Source organism: Littorina saxatilis, linkage group LG5 (assembly GCF_037325665.1).
Source record: "Littorina saxatilis isolate snail1 linkage group LG5, US_GU_Lsax_2.0, whole genome shotgun sequence".
NCBI classification, from domain to species: domain Eukaryota; kingdom Metazoa; phylum Mollusca; class Gastropoda; order Littorinimorpha; family Littorinidae; genus Littorina; species Littorina saxatilis.
In genome coordinates, this window is record NC_090249.1 from 22,679,290 (window position 1) to 22,699,289 (window position 20,000).

The 20,000-nt window shown below is 40.4% G+C and overlaps 1 protein-coding gene across 1 annotated transcript in view; it reads right to left on the reverse strand.

Annotated features, from left to right (window-relative positions):
* LOC138967706 (uncharacterized) overlaps positions 1–20,000 on the reverse strand; it is a 109,912-nt gene that overhangs the window by 50,341 nt on the left and 39,571 nt on the right. The window lies entirely within an intron of this gene.

The following is a 20,000-nucleotide window of genomic DNA, read 5'->3' on the forward strand; positions in this document are numbered from 1 at the left end:
ATTGTACCGTAATGCTCACATACCCTGATTCATTCAAAGATGTGCAATGAACATCATTAGCAGATCTATGTTATCAAGTCGATGTGGATTCGTAAGTGTATCCGGGGACAAGTTTTAACTACCCGAATCAATTTCATAGACATGAAATTCAGTTCATTTAAAGGATATTTTTGAGCGCCGTAAGTTTCTTTGTACATCATTATACAGATGACCGGACGTGAAGACGGGGTTTATAACCGTACGCATTGCCATATCTGTGTGTGTGTGTGTGTGTGTGTGTGTGTGTGTGTGTGTGTGTGTGTGTGTGTGTGTGTGCGTGCGTGTGTGTGTGTGTGTGTATGTGTGTGTTTGTATGTGCGTGTGTGTGTGTGTGTGTGCGTGTGTGTGTGTGTGTATGTGTGTGTGTGTGTGTGTGTGTATGTGTTGTGTGTGTGTGTCTGTGGGTTTGTGTGCGTGCGTGCAGGCGTGCGGGCGTGCGTGCGTGCATGCATGTGTTCCAGCGTGCGTGCGTGCGTGCGTGTGTACGTACACTGTGTGTGTGCGTGTAAAAAACGAAATTGTGTCCATGACTAAAGTTCTTTCGGCTAGACGTCCAGCAGGAAACAAACGACCTCATTAGTGGAAAAAGTCACGTGCAAGCAGACATCAAAGTGACAGGAGATTTCATTGGCCAAGGAAGTCACGTGCAAAACATGGACGTCACCAATTCCCAGACGATGAATCTATTCTGCATACAACGGACAGGCAGCAAAAAGTCTGAGGCACAATCCCCATTGTTTCTTTTTCCTTGTGTTGTGATGGCTTGGGTTGTTTTTGCGCGGATGGTTTTTGACAGGTTAGAGTCTGGGGGAATAATCCCAGAACACACGACATGTCGACATTATGTCGCAGTTTCCAGAATACACAATGAACATGCTCTCTGGTGGTTGACAGTTGATTGTGTATCCTTGCACACAACTCTGTCTGAAAGCCGTATAGAAGGGCTGGTGGGTTTTTGAGGATTTAAGTTTATATCATAACAGAAAATGTGTCTTCATTTTGAGACGTTGAGCTGTGTTTGCTTGTGTCAAACTCTTCCTGTCTTTATATTATTTTCTTTCTTTGTTTCTTTGTTTCTTTGTTTTTTTCTTTCTTTCCTTAATTCTTTCTTTCGTTCTTTCCTTCTTTCTTTCGTTCTTTCCTTCTTTCTTTCCTTCTTTCTTTCTTTCTTTCTTATACGATTCATTGTCAATTGTTTTATCAGCCAGATTTTTTTGATACTGTTAAGCCTGCATAGTTTTGTGTTGTTATATGTTTGTTTTTATATATAATTATATAGACAATTAAATATGGACTACTGTTATTTTCAAATGAAACGTCTGGATGCATTGTGCAAAATTACAGAAATCTTAAGAATAATGTGTAAATGCTAAATGGAGCAAGATGTTACTTTTTTGCGACTTTTGTACACGTCTTCCAATCAACGCTTGCAGATATGCACAAACACTCCTGAAATGAGTTCCTAGGTGTGTGTCAGCGTATGTTATTCAGTCTTGATGAGCATAAAGGCCAGGTGTCTCAGCCATGCATATCTATTAAGATGTGACACTGTCAACTACTTTGTTTTATGTTGAGTTCCGAAGTCGAGCAAAACTGGACCCAAAAACACATGTGAAGGGAAAAGGGGATGAGGGAGGAGGGGAAAAAAAAAGAAATGGGTCAAGGCTAAAGCCTATCAGAGATTAGTACTACAACAGGCTGATGAGCCTATCAGAAATTATTACAATACACTGATTAGCCTATCGGAAAGTATTACTATAGGCTGATTAATGAATTGTTTGATGAATCCATGTCTGCATCTGATAAGATTAATGAGACGTGTGTGTGAAGCTATATGTAGAGGTTACATGCCGAGTCTCAGTGATTATTAAAAATAATGGTCGAAGTTAGCGGATGATGAAAAATGCGAGCTTTAGCGAGCTTTTTTATGACCGCGAACTGAGACCATTATTTTTCATAATCACTGAGACGAGGTGTGTAACCTCTTTATTCCTCCTTTCTTCAGTTATTCAAAGAAAAGAGGAGTTTTTTTGCGAAAGTTTGATCGAATCCTATTCACTCAACCAGTCAACCTGCGCAGGCGATCGATTAATGCGCGGTTGTATAGTTCCGTGCAAATCATTCCATTCTGATAACACTTCTTGTCAGTTTTCCTATTTTGGACTAAAATCAATAACACAGATATGCTGTTATTCTGCTGTGGCGGCAAAGGCAGATATTGTGTGTTCTGTATATGTTTTGGTATCGCTTAGGATAATGTTCTTTCGTCAAATAGGACTAGCAGACGAACTTTTGCACCCGTGTTCCAACGTTAAAAACTGTATGAAGTTCAGTTTTCTGGGGAAAATAGTGTATGAAACCGCTTTATGTTGTTTAAATTGATGAGATGTGTGCATTTGGTTGCGTGTGATCTGTTTATTAAATGAAATATTGTTGAAAACTGACCGTCGGATTGCAGTCTGTTGTCGAAGAAACTAAGAAATTTGAAAGGGGAAATACTCTTGTCGCTAGACAAAGTATGAGAGTTACTTGCCTTGGGAATTTGCTTGTGATGAACGTTCGTGCACAGCAGACCTAGATTCAGAAAACAACCAAACTCATCATGGATTTTATATGGAGATTCATGTGTTCAAGCCTGTAGTTGTTAATTTAAATGCGGTATGTTTGTATTGTTTGCTCCAGAGATGTATACTTCGTACATTAGAGCGTTCGGAACTTTTCAGTCGCAAAACAGGTAGTACCGACGCAGAACAGGTTCTCAACCCATTGCGCTATCGAGGATTCAGGCTGTTGCTGGTTCGTTATTTGTTTGGTTGCTGGGTGTTTATCGAAAAATAACTAGCTCTACAAGTTTACAGAGGTAAAGAAGCAGAGGGGGGAATAAGTATGGTTAAAGTGACGCTATCCTGTAAGGGGAGTGTTTGCATCCGTCAAAACTGTAGTACCATCCTTCGGAAGAGCGTAAATACACGCCGTAGACGGTGGCACGCCTAGTTTTTTCCACCGCAGGAACAACACCCAATTCGTTCCCCCGCACGCGGAAGCAAAATTGTTATCTCGCAAAGGAATTGCCCTGTGAAGGTACGTTGTGGCAAATCACATTATCAAGTATAGATATTCTGAAGCAGAATTGCCTAGGCTATACGTATAATATGTAACTTATGTCTTGTTGTGTACTCGTGAACAGTGGCGTTCGATTTTCTGCCGAAGTCCGTGAAAATTATACAGAGAGGTCTCAATTTCGTACAAATTAACCTAGAACTACCATTTAAAGCACTATTTTAATACTCACAGTTTAATCTTCGATACCTTGCAGCCTTGTATGCGCGTTTTTGGGCACCAGCATCGTGGATAAGCTGCTCTAATCTAGCGTTATTTTGTGGTACTCGATTCTCAGTGGGTAAGGTCCCCCGCAGACACCAGATAAGGTCCCCCGCATTTTTGCCGGAGTGCCTACTACGCCCCCCCGCACATGCGCGCTGAAAAAGCACATCATGCACAGCAAAACTGAAACGTTTGAAGCGTTTTTATTTAACAGATGGAGACCAGCGACCACACGCTATCTGCCGGGGAGGTGTCTGGGGAAGTAATCGACAGCTACCTAGACATCAGTAGTGAGGTGACTATAGGTGAGACAGTTCCTTTACAGACTTCTACACCGAAGAAGGTTGGTCTCCTCCATTTGTGTGACGAATGCGGATCAGCATACAAACACAAGCGAACATTGGACAATCACAAACGTGAGAAACATGGCAACGAATCTCCCTTATGCATAGTTTGTGACAAGAGGTTTGGTCGACAGGTAGATTACCAGTCTCATTTGAACAAGCATGCAGGCACCAAACCTGTATACATGGAACAGCATATTTAACATCGCTGTAACACATATAGGCTACTATAATGCCTACATTCACACACTTGCAGAGGAACAACTTCTTTTAATTTCCATAACATTCAAGAATAAGTGTGCTCGACAGTTTTATATGACACGCAGTTAATCAGGTTTGTTTTGTTTATGACCACAAAAAAAGAGACAGCGAGTTGAGTGCTTTTTGTTTTTGTTTTATAATTCTGCTTTGTTAAAAAGCACAATCCTTCAAGTACAAACGATTCTCCTCATCGTATGAAGTCTTGCATGCCTGTCAGAGTATATCTCTGGACTCAAAGCAAAAAGTAACAACCTCACAGCTTCCTGTGTAAAGTGGACATATTTATGTGCAATTCTTTCACACACACACACACACACACACACACACACATGCACGCACGCACACACATACATACACGCACGCACGCGCGCACACACACGCACACGCACACACACTAAAACAATGGTTAATCGGTGACTTATTGCTCGTGCCAAATGTTGGAGTACATCTGAAGATGTCAGAGTCCAATCACATCCATAATTAGTGGATTTACACAAAAATCATAGCTGTATGTCATTTTTTTCTGATAAACATAACGGCGGGGGATCTTACCCTAGTGTTGCGGTGGGGTGTAGCAGGCAAATCGACCAAGCTGCGGGGGATCTTACCCCGTCAAATTTCACTGTTGATCTTTGAACCGATCGTGAGTCTAAACTAAGGTAAGCTTAAACTTAAAAATGAAGAGCAGTATCCACAAGTAGTTTGACTTTGACCAGCAAAAAGATTTAAGCCCTTCTGTTGACCGTGCTTTGTGTTATTTCAACATTTTTAACGTGGGAGACAGTATTTCTGACTTGTCTTGATGACATTTCTTCTCTTATGTAGTACACGAGAGTGTAAATGGTAAGACAACTAGCTGATCCAATGCAAAATAAAGTACCGGACAGTATGATATAAACTTCAATACTAGAAAGTCTGGTTATCTACTATTTTAAGGCATTAATTTGGAGACACCTACCATGTTGTTCGTCTTGCGGGGGAACGAATTGGGTGTTGTTCCTGCGGTGGAAAAAACTAGGCGTGCCACCGTCTACGGCGTGAAATATTACTGCGTAGGATTACTCATAATGTTGCCGTTTGTTTGAATATCCTGCCTCTTTATCCTTATGACTACGTAGAACGACTCCGCGACTAAAAAAAACACAATATCAAACCCATTATTGTCCATTAAAATGAATACGTTAAAATGGAACATTTTCTTCGAAACGCCTTTTATTAAACCGCGTGGAAGACAAAATACCGGTTTTGTGTTCAACGTACCGGTTGATAACGATGTTCTGTATGCATTTCCGTAGCGATCACCGGAAACACCCTAATACAATCATGGCGACGAGTGATTTATCTAAGCTTTTCTCTCTACTACTAAGGGACATTTTGACAGATAAGAGAGCATTACTAAATTCAGAACATATGTAGACCGCCTTACTTTTTCGAGAAAAATATGAAGTAAGCAGTCTGGTGCATATATATATATATATTGTAACGGGATGGGCGCGCGAGCTGTTGTTGGCTCTGGTTGTTGATTGTTGTGTGTGTGAATGTTAATGAAGAATAAAGCAAACACAAATTGTTCCAGGTTTCAATGTTCAGATTTATTCATCTGAACAAATTCGTATCGAACTTCAATATATCAGTGCATCATTCATTCACATATAAAAATAGGCATGACATATGATGACCTTGTTCTGGACTATCTTCTTTACTGTAGACTGCGATCTCTTTATGTAGCTTAGAACCTAATATTCTCAACTCAATATTATATCCTTCCTAGTCCAGTCTCGAAGAAGCTGCCCCGATTTCTCCTGTCGGATAGCCCCACTTTCTTCCTGTAGACTGCTATCCCTTCCTAGTCCAGTCTCGAAGAAGCTGCCCCGATTTCTCCTGTCGGATAGCCCCACTTTCTTCCTGTAGACTGCTATCCCTTCCTAGTCCAGTCTCGAAGAAGCCGCCCCGATTTCTCCTGTCGGATAGCCCCACTTTCTTCCTGTAGACTGCTGTCCCTTCCTAGTCCAGTCTCGAAGAAGAATACTAGAACCCCCTCGCTCAGCCAAAAGAACCAAATTGCTGGAACAATTGCTAGGAACTTCATCAACCAGGAACCCGCATAAGCCCGGAACAACTAGAACAACCGCTAGGAACTAGCGACTAGAAAACTTCATAAGCTAAGCCCCGATTTCTGCTTTCCCTTCTCTATTTATTCCCTTTCTTGTTTGTTTACCTGTTACCGCTAGCTACCGCTAACGTTTCGATCGTCTATAACGATCTCCCCTGACTGTCTACGTTACCCCAATACATGTCCTAACAACATAAACAACATACCTTGTCTCTCCTTCCTTTCTTCTTGTTTCGTACCTTTAGCAACGAACCGACACTCTCGATCGTCTTAGAGTCAAGGCGATCGAGGATGTTTGTTTACGTTTCTCTAGGTAATTTCTAACAATGCTCAAACAACCTATCCTACCGAACTAAATCTCCATTTTACTTTCACTCAATCATTATCCTATCAATAATGAATCAATTCTAAAATGCATAACCATATTTACATGCACATTTCATTACATAATATTCTCTCATCGATGAGATCTCGTATAACACCTTCTCAAGTCAAAGCGACCAAAAAGTGTTTGTTTACGTTTCTCTGGGTAACCTCTAACAACATACAAACAATTTATCTAACTAAACCAAATCTCTGTTTCCTTTCACTCAATCATTATCTTATCAATAATGAATTAATTCTAAAATGCATGCAGTAATATTCACATGCACATTTCATAACATAACATTCTCTCATCGTTCTTCTTCGATGAGATCTCGAACAACACGTCATCTAAAATGGCGTCATCGAAGAGAAGACTATGTTCCATTGTGTTCATCTCTTAAGAATGCGATCGATACGCACACGATTCCGAATAAAAACTACATAAACTAGTCAGCGAAAGTTTCCTGCTACGAACTGTGCAGTGATTTTCTGGTGAGTACAACCTAACACAGTTAATATCGTAACATTTGTCCACGAGTCTCCCAGTCTTTCACTTGTGTCAATGAAGAACACATTTAGATCTGTATCACATGTTTCTCTGTGCAAAAGTTAGATCCACTAATGTTCAGGTTAAAGTTTCTGGATAATACTAATAGGGCCATCCATTACAATATATATATATATATATATACATTTAATTAATGTAAAAATACCGATCCAGACTCTCACGCTAACATTTCGGTATACAATACTGGTACGTGAGGAATACCGAACTAACAACAAATACAACACTTTTTTGGTCCACTAATTTTAACCTGCCTTTCAACGATTATGAAATACACAATACCAACCAAACCAGTATGGGAATCCGTACCGGTACACAGTCCAACTTCCTAATGGAAGGATCCTCTTACCCCTTGTAAAAGCCTACAAAGATGTATAATGGTTTACATGATGGTTTATATGATGATTGACATGAAGGTTTACATGATGGTTTACATGATGGTTTACTTGATGGTTTACTTGATGTTTTTTTTATGTTTTTTGTTTTGTTTAAGGAGATCAGACTTTCTTTGTGGTCCTATCAGCGGGTACTATTTCGGAAGGGTTTTATTTTTATTGTGATGTCGCCTACTGTAAACTTATAACCCTTTCACTCGCACTCTCTCTCTTTCTTGACAACTTTTGTTCTCTTCCGTCTGCGTGCTTGTTTGGAATTTGTTATACAATATGTTTTTCAGTTGCACTCAAAATGGACATTGTTTTTTTACTGGACATTCTTTTTTCCTTTTACAATTACTTCTCCTTCTTTCTCTCTCTCTCTCCCTCTCTCTCTCTCTCCCTCTCCCCCTCTGTCTCAGTCTCTCACTCTTCCTCTTCGCGCCCTCCCTCTCTATTCCTTCCCTCCCCCTCTCTCTCTCCCTCCCCCCCACCCCACCCATATCTCCCCCTCTCTCTCTCCTTCAGTCTCCTCTTGCTCACCCTCTCTCTCTCTCCCTCCATGCCCCGCTCCCTCTCTCTATTCCCCTCCTCTCACCTCTCACTCTCTGTCTAAAGTGTACTGCACTGTTTAATGGAAAATAGTCGTTCACTCGCAGACTGACATTTGTTTGGCGTTTACAGTTTCTTCTTTTGCTTACTGGCACTCTCATACCTACACGCTCATAGCTATACTCACATCCATGCTCACACATTTAAACCAACACACGCACTCAATCGCATCCGGCCTATACACTCACACACACACTTTTTCCGTGCTATTTCTTCATTTCTTTCACTCTCTCTCTCAGTTATTGATTTAAATGTTTACTTGGCTCATTCACTTTCTTATTGTTCTGTCCGTCATCATGTCTCTTTTTTTGTGTGTGTATTAACTGGTGTTTTATTTCATTTTCAATCAACTGTTACACCTTTTTATATTTAGTCAAGTTTTGACTAAATATTTTAAAGGCATATGTACGCGCTCCCGTGTTTACAAAGTGTAGTTTGCCCATAATCGATGTCAAACGCACCATAAGACCATATAATGACGATATGTCACCATGCGCGGACCATAATACATGCATTACAGCTTGTTCTAGCCTCTGAAAAAGTGAGGATGTCAACAAAGCCGCGGTGTTAGCTCCCTTGCATCAACGTTACATGTGTTGCCAAATCTATAAATAGGACGATCCAGATCAAAATGAAAATTAACATATCTCAACATTGAAGGGGTCCTAGACCACAATATTTTGCAGGGAACTTAATTTAGCATGTCTCCAGCTGTTGGTAAAGCAATTAGCGTGTATAGTCATCGAGTACATATGCCTTTAACATCGAGGGGGAATCGAAACGAGGGTCGTGGTGTATGTGCGTGTGTGCGTGTGTGCGTGTGTGTGTGTGTGTGTCTGTGTGTGTGTGTAGAGCGATTCAGACTAAACTACTGGACCGATTTTTATGAAATTTGACATGAGAGTTCCTGGGTATGAAATCCCCGAACGTTTTTTTCATTTTTTTGATAAATGTCTTTGATGACGTCATATCCGGCTTTTCGTGAAAGTTGAGGCGGCACTGTCACGCCCTCATTTTTCAACCAAATTGGTTGAAATTTTGGTCAAGTAATCTTCGACGAAGTCCGGACTTCGGTATTGCATTTCAGCTTGGTGGCTTAAAAATTAATTAATGACTTTGGTCATTAAAAATCTGAAAATTGTAAAAAAAAATAAAAATTTATAAAACGATCCAAATTTACGTTTATCTTATTCTCCATCATTTGCTAATTCCAAAAACATATAAATATGTTATATTCGGATTAAAAACAAGCTCTGAAAATTAAATATATAAAAATTATTATCAAAATTAAATTTTTGAAATCAATTTAAAAACACTTTCATCTTATTCCTTGTCGGTTCCTGATTCCAAAAACATATAGATATGATATGTTTGGATTAAAAACACGCTCAGAAAGTTAAAACAAAGAGAGGTACAGAAAAGCGTGCTATCCTTCTTAGCGCAACTACTACCCCGCTCTTCTTGTCAATTTCACTGCCTTTGCCATGAGCGGTGGACTGACGATGCTACGAGTATACGGTCTTGCTGAAAAATGGCATTGCGTTCAGTTTCATTCTGTGAGTTCGACAGCTACTTGACTAAATATTGTATTTTCGCCTTACGCGACTTGTTTCTTTTACATATCAGGTTATATTTCCATTAAATTACTTTTTAATTCAACAACAATCTAATTAAGGACAATGGGGGAAAACATTTCGTAGCGCAAGTTCATGTTGAAATACAATTTCCAATGGAATATGCGATTTAGTTTTCTTAACTTTGCTAATGCATAATTTTGCTATCAATAAAACATGGTTAATTAACGCTGATTCCTGACATTCTTCGATTCCGAATAATACATCTGTATTAGACAATAAGAAAGTCCGACCTGTCAGACTGTTCAACATTTTTTCAATAATTATAAGTCCAAAACCTTCTAATTTGGGGACACTCATAGAAAAAGTGTTCCATAACATCCAAAATATGTGGGCACTCGTTACAATTTTTTGTTTGACTTACTTTCATTTGATGTAATAAAATATTGGTGGGATATAAATTGTGACAAATTTTCCATTGCAACACACGCAGGCGCACTTCTTTTGTCACCTGTCGTGGCAACAACCATGTCTGTTCGACAAAAACAAAATCTAGTTTTCTTTTCCTAAAAGTCGATTGCATGAGACTTTTCAATGCTATAATACTTGATGGATTACATGATGGTTTACATGATGGTTTACTTGATGGCTTACATGAAGGTTTACATGATGGTTTACATGGTTTACATGATGGTTTACTTGATGGTTTACATGAAGGTTTACATAGTGGTTTACTTGATGGTTTACATGATGGTTTACATGATGATCTACATGAAGGTTTACATGAAGGTTTACATGATGGTTTACATGATGGTTCACATGATGGTTTACATGATGGTTTACATGAATGTTTACATGAATGTTTACATGAATGTTTACATGATGGTTTACATGATGGTTTACACGCAAAATCAGAGTTATTGTCTTGGATCATGTTCACAAGGCGTGTAGTTCCCCTTGTCACATGAATACGCTCCGCTATTTTGATACTCGTAAAAATGTTTATACGCACATGATGTGAATTAATAGTAGGATTGGTCTCCTTGACAACACTATTTCCGTACTGATTTCCCCGCAATGCAGTGATTATAGAAGGAAACATCAGGGTCGTTGCGCATAAAACAGGGACAGTCTTCGCTCATTAACGTAATTGTGTAAAGGGAAACTGATTAATGTGCAAAAGTGACCAGAGATCCCGAGAGATTAACCAGTATCGCGCGTGTTCGATCGTGCAATGTTGTGTGATTATGTTGGGGGAGTCTGTCTGTCTGTCTGTCTGTCTCTCTCTCTCTCTGTCTCTGTTTCTGTCTCTGTATCTCTCTGTATCTCTCTCTCTCTCTCTCTCTCTCTCTCTCTCTCTCTCTCTCTCTTCGTCTCCATCCCTTGTCTTTCTCTTTGTCTGTGTGTCTGTGTGTCTGTCTGACTGTCCGTCCGTCCGTCTCTCTCTCTTTCTCTCTCTCTCTCTCTCTCTCTCTCTCTCTCTCTCTCTCTCTCTCTCTCTCTCTCTCCCCACACCCCTCTGTTCCTGTGTATGCGTGCGTGCGTGATTGTGTTTAGTTTGAACACAGACACAGACTACTGTGCTTTGACATATTGTCGGGGAATGGACATTGTCAGCACTGGCAGACACTCCTCGCTTGTTCGCTGTCAATCACCTCTGCCTTTTTATTTTAATTTCCTGCTATTATTGTCCAAGTTCAAACGCGAATTGGACGCCTTGTATCCTAGCCTATTTTCCACGCTCTTTCTTCTAAAACTTTTCCCTCGGCCCAGATTTGATATATCCCTCGCGCTTGAACGGACGTTCTACATGTATAAACCTACTATACCCGTCATAAAAAGTAGGCATGTGCGTTTTAGTGCAGATCTTCGTGATGAGGCCTTTATCTTAAAATCAGTTATATGACAAGAAAGGCCATTTATTCTCCTTCCATATTTCCTCCTATAGTATACAGCTAGGTGTTACACGAGGTAGTGTGTATACAATGGGACAGATAACACAGACACCCCCGAAAATCAAATTCACAAAAGCAATGTTTCAGCAAAGATATCATTTGCTTTCAGTGGCTTTCATTCAGTATCTGTTTGTCGCAATGCGGTAGCTAAACACGGACAGACAGAAAGATGTGTGTGGGGGGGGGGAGGGGGTGGGGGGTACGGCGAGAGTGAGGAGTGCTGACGTTTATTTCCTTCTCTGATTTATGTAATCAAAGCACCGGGGCCGTGTCCGCTTATTTAACAAGATTATCCAGGCATTTGTTTCAATCAACCGATTTCCCTTTCCTCTCTTGTACTCTCCTCTTTCCCCTCTACCCACACAGATCCATATGTCCCACTCTCCTCTCTCTCTCTCTCTCTCTCTCTCTCTATCTCTCTCTCTCTCTCTCTCTCAGTCTCGTCTCAATAATTTCCTGATGTCTGGCAGGCAGAAGTCGGTCGGCCAATGACCAGTAAATAGTCGGTGATGTCTGCGGCCGAAAAGAACGCCAGCAGTGCCTGGTTTTCACACCGTGGTCAGCTTGGACATTGTGTCTAGACGGGAGCACCTGGAGCAAAGAGTTCGAGTCATTTTCAATTTGTGAATCTGACCGAAATTGTGTTTGTTCGAAAAAAAAATTTCGGAAGGAGTTTACTTGTAACTGAAGTGGTTGCTCGAAATATGAATGAAGATAAAAATACTACTTTTCACACAACGCTAGAGGGCTTTTTGCATTATTAAATAAGCTGACTTGACTAAGGTGTCCGTAACAAAATTAATTCATTTGAAATGTTCGCTCAACACAGGATTTTTTATATCTGTTCCATTGGAAGTATGCATTATTTACTTTTATCCTACATATGTGAGAGAGACACCCGTGAGATAATAATCGTTCAAATCACACGTGTGTATATCATGTAAATGAGGTCATGTCAAGCAAGTCTGGCAGGGACCTGTTTTTTAACTGCGTATGATGCCAAAGTCACCGAGACAAACGTCATTATAGAAACAAAAATTGCGCTGGCTAATTACCCTCGATGAATTTTTAGAACTAACACGTCACGCCACACTTTCAGAGTGACGTTTCTTTACTTTGACGTAATAGATTGCACGAGGCTTTAGAAGAGACCGAGGTTCCAAAACAAGCGTATTCAATTTAGCTGCATCGACTGCAGGACATTTTCAGTAAAATACACGTAAGTACAGTATGTAGGATAAACAGAATACTACATGGCTTGCTGTTTCGTACCAGATTTACACTCGTTGCTTTTTCAAATAGTGAACAGCTCGCTTTCGCTCGCAGTTCAATATTTAAAAAAACAAACTCGTGTAAATCTGGTACGACACAGCAAGCCATGTACAGTGTAGTATTCTCTATGTCTCATTGACATATCCCTGCGGCTTGGGACGATCGGTTTCCCCCCGCGGGTTAGGGGGGAAGAATTTACCCGATGCTCCCCAGCATGTCGTAAGAGGCGACTAACGGATTCTGTTTCTCCTTTTACCCTTGTTAAGTGTTTCTTGTATAGAATATAGTCAATTTTTATAAAGATTTTAGTCAAGCAGTATGTAAGACATGTAAAGTCCTTTGTACTGGAAACTTGCATTCTCCCAGTAAGGTAATATATTGTACTACGTTGCAAGCCCCTGGAGCAACTTTTTGATTAGTGCTTTTGTGAACAGGAAACAGTTGACAAGTGGCTCTATCCCCTCTCCCCCCTTTCCCCGTCGCGATATAACCTTCGTGGTTGAAAACAACGTTAAACACCAAATAAAGAAAGAAAAGCTCAACACTACGGCCCATGCTAGACAGAATTCACTCTGGTCAGTCTGGCAGATCATTCCGGCCTGCTGAGGTCAATATAGGCATTGTATTACCTGCGTGTTCTTCTGTGGCCTAGTTACAGTCGTAAAGGGATGACATCGAGAGTTGATCGTCCTCAGTGGCAGCAGAGCTGGGCACAAACTATTTTATTTCATTGTTTTTCATATGTATATTCTAACTCTTGTTATCCCATTGTTACGAAATTTGGCTCGCTTCCTCCCAGTGGAAAGCTAGAATTAAGCAGCAAGAGTCGCACTACCCAGGTGTGTGCGTGTTCAGTTTATAGGTCTAAGCAGCCACCTGCAATTCTGGCTTGAACGACCGAGGTCTTTTACGCGCCACAGTGGTGAGTCTGCACATAAAGTTGGCCCGTGTCCTTCCAGGTCTGGATTCGAACGCGCGACACGAGGATCGCAATTCAAGTGCTGTGCCAACAGAGCTGCCGGAACCCTTATTTGCGTGTCGCAGACCGTATAAAGTGTGTCGCATGCGCCGTACCTTGTTCCCTAGCATATAACTACGTCATGTCCCAAATAGACACTAGTTCTGGCGACAGAAAAACCAAGTTAGCATAGTACCTTGTCGCGAGTGGAATAAGGCCAGAACGGACAAAACCCGTTGTCGCAAAATACGTGATCAGAGTCGCAAAACCTCTGATACATGCGACGAGTTCTGCACTGTGGCAGCAGTGGCCAGTTTAGGACCTGCTTTGATGATACACAGATGGAAGGCAGATTCGGGTCAGCAATGGACCAGTAAACAGCCAGTGATCAGCATCAGGAAACAAAGCGAGTAGTGCCTCATTTTCACAGTGCAATCAGCTGAGTGCTGAGCCTGTGGTATCAAATAAATATATGATTAGATATCAGTAATTTTTGGCGATGTGATATTTTAGTCCTGGCTGCACTTGGCCAAAATGTGCAAGTGCTGTTGGAAACCAATCGATACAGAAAAGGGTAGTTTTTAAGGCGTTCCTTGGTTTTGCATGCTTGACAGAGGGAGGTAGAGAGAGAGAGAGAGAGAGAGAGAGAGAGAGAGAGAGAGAGAGAGAGAGAGAGAGAGAGAGAAGAGAGAGAGAGATGAGGGGGGAGAGAGAGAAAGAGAGAGAGAGCGGGGGAGGCGTGGGAGAGAGGGGGGAGGGAGAAGATTAAAAAAAAGACCCAAAAAAGACAACAACAATCGAATAAAACATTAAGGAAAAGAAAGAACGAGGAAGGAGAAAAGAATCGGAAGACACAAACGAACGAACAAAGAAAAGCTGAAAGAAAACAAAACCTCATCAGACGAGATGAAAATAATGCGGAAAGACGAAAAAAAAGCGGAAAGTGTTTGGGGGAAAATAACCCGTTAGCAAAAACCAGGTGATGAGAATGAATGCAAAATGCTCCTTTCGGGCCAACAGCCAACGCCGGAATGATTGGCAGGAAAAAGAGAAGAAAGGAAAATAGGTGACAGAAATATCCCGGCCAACACCGCCAGAACAGCGGGATCTGGGTCTAACAGCCGCCCACCAACGACTGTCTTGCATTAGCATCGCAGCATCCACTTAGGCACAGTGCGCCTCCCGTAAACGTGACCCTTCACCACGGAATGAGTCGCATGTCACCTTTACATGATTTTCATATTTTTACATTTTCCTAAAGATTTTTTTATGCTCTATCCACTGGTGAAACCCGTTTTAGAAAAGAGCGAAAACTGTTTGAGTTATAAGCCTATGACTAAGGTGACCCTCACACTGTTACAAGACACTCCCCGGACTTATATTAAGTCTAGCGCAGAACCGCGCGAGGTGACATGCGACTCATTTCGTGGTGGAGGGTCACATATTATACTGTCAGGCTTTTACACTCAGTACAAACACCCTTCCATTTGAACGCTCACCGAACGGGAACATCCTGGCTGCTTTCCGTCGAGAGTGAGAAATTTGCAAAGAATTTATTTTCGTGGACTGTCTGTTCTACAATCAGCCGCCTCGTGTTGGCGCTAGAACTAACTTTTAACATCTAAATAATAAATTGACAGCTTGTAACACAAACGTTCTTAAATCATAAAAGATTTATTTTTTCATCAAGACAAGATCAGTACAATTCGAAGTTTTGAAAGTTTAAAAAAAGATAGGCCGGAAGCAGGGTCACGAAAGGTCGTGTCTCAAAGCAGACGATTTTTCTGCATAGCGCTCGCTTTCTTTGAAGCCAGCCGCTGCCGACAAGTTCGTGTGACTCGCAGCCGTTTGTTACGTTTAGAATCAGAGGTACACAATAACGTGCTATTGCAGATACAGCCAGTCGCATTGAAATCACAAACTGACGACTAAATTGTGAGAAAAAAAGAAAGTGGATCACACGGGTTCACGATGGCTCAGGAGCTAGATAAACCACGAAATATGGTGTGTGGTTTACGCGAGCTAAATAGCAATTCAAACGAACCGTTTCATTAAATGCTTAAATGATATTGCAAGTGTGCTTTTTTCATTAGAAGATTTAAATCGCTTTGTAAACCATTTGAGACATACTGGGGCTTTAAAGGCACATATATCTTCTCGTGAAAACCATTCGGCTCACAAACCCAGATCTGGCCCCGTATTCTTGAAAAAGCTGCAACTCATTATACCCGTAAAACCACTTACGCTCGATAAGTCCACTAAGTGTTATTTATGAGCTGTAAAGTAAAGTGTCTCCGAGCTGTAAAGTTAGAGGACCCATCCCCCTCCTCTAAAGTCGCTACCTGTCAGTAACTTCACCAACACTGTCCATGTCACTCTTTTCATACGTTATTCAAACCGTCAATTCTGAATACATTTTGTTAGTTAGTTACCTAAGTTTTTACGTCCTCACAGGACAAGAGCCGAATGGTTTTCACGAGAAGATATATGTGCCTTTAAAGCCCCAGTATGTCTCAAATGGTTTACAAAACGATTTAAATCTTCTAATGAAAAAAGCACACTTGCAATATCCCAGGTAAAACAAAAAATAAAAAAAAATAAAAAGCCTAGCCAAACCTGAGATGGTGAGTCGAACTTTTTTTTACGAGGAGTGTGCCTTAAATGTTGAATTTATTTCGAAACTAACACCTACAAAATACCACTGTGCGCGGGAAGCAGTCAGGCTGTAGATTATTGGTTTAAACAAAATTTTATTCAGAATTTCTTCGCATGAACAGTTCGAAACACACAGCTAGGACACGCACTCAAGCAAATGCTTATATCACGTGACCAGAACAATACTAAATTACACACATTTTCGTAATGGTGGACATAACAACAATAAACCAGAAGAACAAATTGAAAGAATGGGGATGGGGAGCTAAATAGGAACAAAAGAATCTACAGAAGATAAAAAAGAAAAGGGAGGGAGAGGGGGAAGAAAGTACTAACAACCACAAGGAGAGACTAGGACGAAAGCGCATAGGAAGAGAGCATCAAGTCTAAGACATGCAACATGTAAATTCAAGTAAATGTAACAATTTTTTATGGAAGGCAGTAATTCGTTAACATGTAAAATACGAGACAAACGATAATAATCATTACTTATACGCTGCTTATGTAATCAAATACGATAACACAGAGAGAGGCAGTGTGGAGGTACACATACGCCTGCCCACACACATAAACACTATCAATGCGTGAACACATCCATCAAATTAGTCGACCAGATTTAACAATAAACGATTGTGGACTGGGTGGCCGAGTGGTAACGCACTTGCGCTCGGAAGCGAGAGGTTGCGAGTTCGACCCTGGGTCAGGGCGTTAGCAATTTTCTCCCCCCTTTCCTAACCTAGGTGGTGGGTTCAAGTGCTAGTCTTTCGGATGAGACGAAAAACCGAGGTCCCTTCGTGTACACTACATTGGGGTGTGCACGTTAAAGATCCCACGATTGACAAAAGGGTCTTTTCTGGCAAAATTGTATAGGCATAGATAAAAATGTCCACCAAAATACCCGTGTGACTTGGAATAATAGGCCGTGAAAAGTAGGATATGCGACGAAATGGCTGCGATCTGCTGGCCGATGTGAATGCGTGATGTATTGTGTAAAAAAAATTCCATCTCACACGGCATAAATAAATCCCTGCGCCTTGAATATGTGCGCGATATAAATTGCATAAAATAAGAAAAATAAAAAAAATAAAAAAATAAATCCCTGCGCTTAGAACTGTACCCACGGAATACGCGCGATATAAGCCTCATATTGATTGATTGATTGATTGGACAGACTCAAATATCAATATGTTATTACGAACAGAATATTGCTCGCTACCTTTTAATAATATTTCCACGCGTCTGAAGTGAACAGGCAACGAATTGATTGTTGTCAGACGAGCATCTGCATACAAAGTGCAGTTTAATAAATAATGTTCGGCTGTTTCATTTGGATCACCGCAAACACACTGTGCATTTTCTTTTAGATGGCGTTTACACAAGTCTGAATTAAGGTTAGATTATTGGTATATGTCCAAGCAGAACGACGCTTTTATCCAATGTGAACACCTGGACGCAACGATTGCGAAACCCTCGATGACCCACATGTAAAGATACATGTTCTTATACGAGTATGTCACTTATCGAGCTATATTTACGTGTGTTTGTTTGCGTGTTTGTTTCGTTCTTTCATTGTTTTCGACCTTCTTTCTTTCTTTTTAAATTTAGTCAAGTTTTGACTAAATCTTTTAACGTAGAGGGGGGAATCGAGACGAGGGTCGTGGTGTATGTGTGTGTGTGCGTGTGTGTGTGTGTGTGTGTAGAGCGATTGAGAGTAAACTATAGCTACTGGACCGATCTTTATGAAATTTGACATGAGAGTTTCTGGGTATAACATCCCCGGATGTTTTTTTCATTTTTTCGATAAATGTCTTTGATGACGTCATATCCGGCTTTTTGTAAAAGTTGAGGCGGCACTGTCACACCCTCATTTTTCAATCAAATTGATGGAAATTTTGGCCAAGCAATCTTCGACGAAGGCCGGACTTCGGTATTGCATTTCAGCTTGGTGGCTTAAAAATTAATTAATGACTTTGGTCATTAAAAATCTGAAAATTGTAATTAAAATTATTTTTTTATAAAACGATCCAAATTTACGTTCATCTTATTCTTCATCATTTTCTGATTCCAAAAACATATAAATATGTTATATTTGGATTAAAAACAAGGTCTGAAAATTAAACATATAAAAATTATTATCAAAATCAAATTTCCGAAATCGATTTAAAAACACTTTCATCTTATTCCTTGTTGGTTCCTGATTCCAAAAACATATAGATATGATATGTTTGGATTAAAAACACGCTCAGAAAGTTAAAACGAAGAGAGGTACAGAAAAGCGTGCTATCCTTCTTAGCGCAACTACTACCCCGCTCTTCTTGTCAATTTCACTGCCTTTGTCACGAGCGGTGGACTGACGATGCTACGAGTATACGGTCTTGCTGAAAAATTGCATTGCGTTCAGTTTCATTCTGTGAGTTCGACAGCTTGACTAAATGTTGTATTTTCGCCTTACGCGACTTGTTTTCTTTCTTTCTTTCTTTTTATATTTAGTCAAGTTTTGACTAAATATTTTAACATCGAGGGGGAATCGAAACGAGGGTCGTGGTGTATGTGCGTGTGTCTGTCTGTCTGTCTGTCTGTCTGTGTGTGTGTGTAGAGCGATTCAGACTAAACTACTGGACCGATCTTTATGAAATTTGACATGAGAGTTCCTGGGTATGAAATCCCCGAACATTTTTTTCATTTTTTTGATAAATGTCTTTGATGACGTCATATCCGGCTTTTCGTGAAAGTTGAGGCGGCACTGTCACGCCCTCATTTTTCAACCAAATTGGTTGAAATTTTGGTCAAGTAATCTTCGACGAAGCCCGGACTTCGGTATTGCATTTCAGTGTGGTGGCTTAAAAATTAATTAATGACTTTGGTCATTAAAAATCTGAAAATTGTAAGAAAAAATAAAAATTTATAAAACGATCCAAATTTACGTTTATCTTATTCTCCATCATTTGCTGATTCCAAAAACATATAAATATGTTATATTTGGATTAAAATCAAGCTCTGAAAATTAAATATATAAAAATTATTATCAACATTTTTTTTTCGAAATCAATTTAAAAACACTTTCATCTTATTCCTTGTCGGTTCCTGATTCCAAAAACATATAGATATGATATGTTTGGATTAAAAACACGCTCAGAAAGTTAAAACGAAGAGAGGTACAGAAAAGCGTGCTATCCTTCTCAGCGCAACGAATACCCCGCTCTTCTTGTCAATTCCACGGGCACTGCCTTTGCCACGGGCGGTGGAGTGACGATGCTACGAGTATACGGTCTTGCTGCGTTGCGTTGCGTTCAGTTTCATTCTGTGAGTTCGACAGCTACTTGACTAAATATTGTATTTTCGCCTTACGCGACTTGTTTACATTTAGTCAAGTTTTGACTAAATGTTTTAACATAGAGGGGGGAATCGAGACGAGGGTCGTGGTGTATGTGTGTGTGTGTGTCTGTCTGTCTGTCTGTCTGTCTGTGTGTGTGTGTAGAGCGATTCAGACTAAACTACTGGGCCGATCTTTATGAAATTTGACATGAGAGTTCCTGGGTATGATATCCCCGGACGTTTTTTTCATTTTTTCGATAAATACCTTTGATG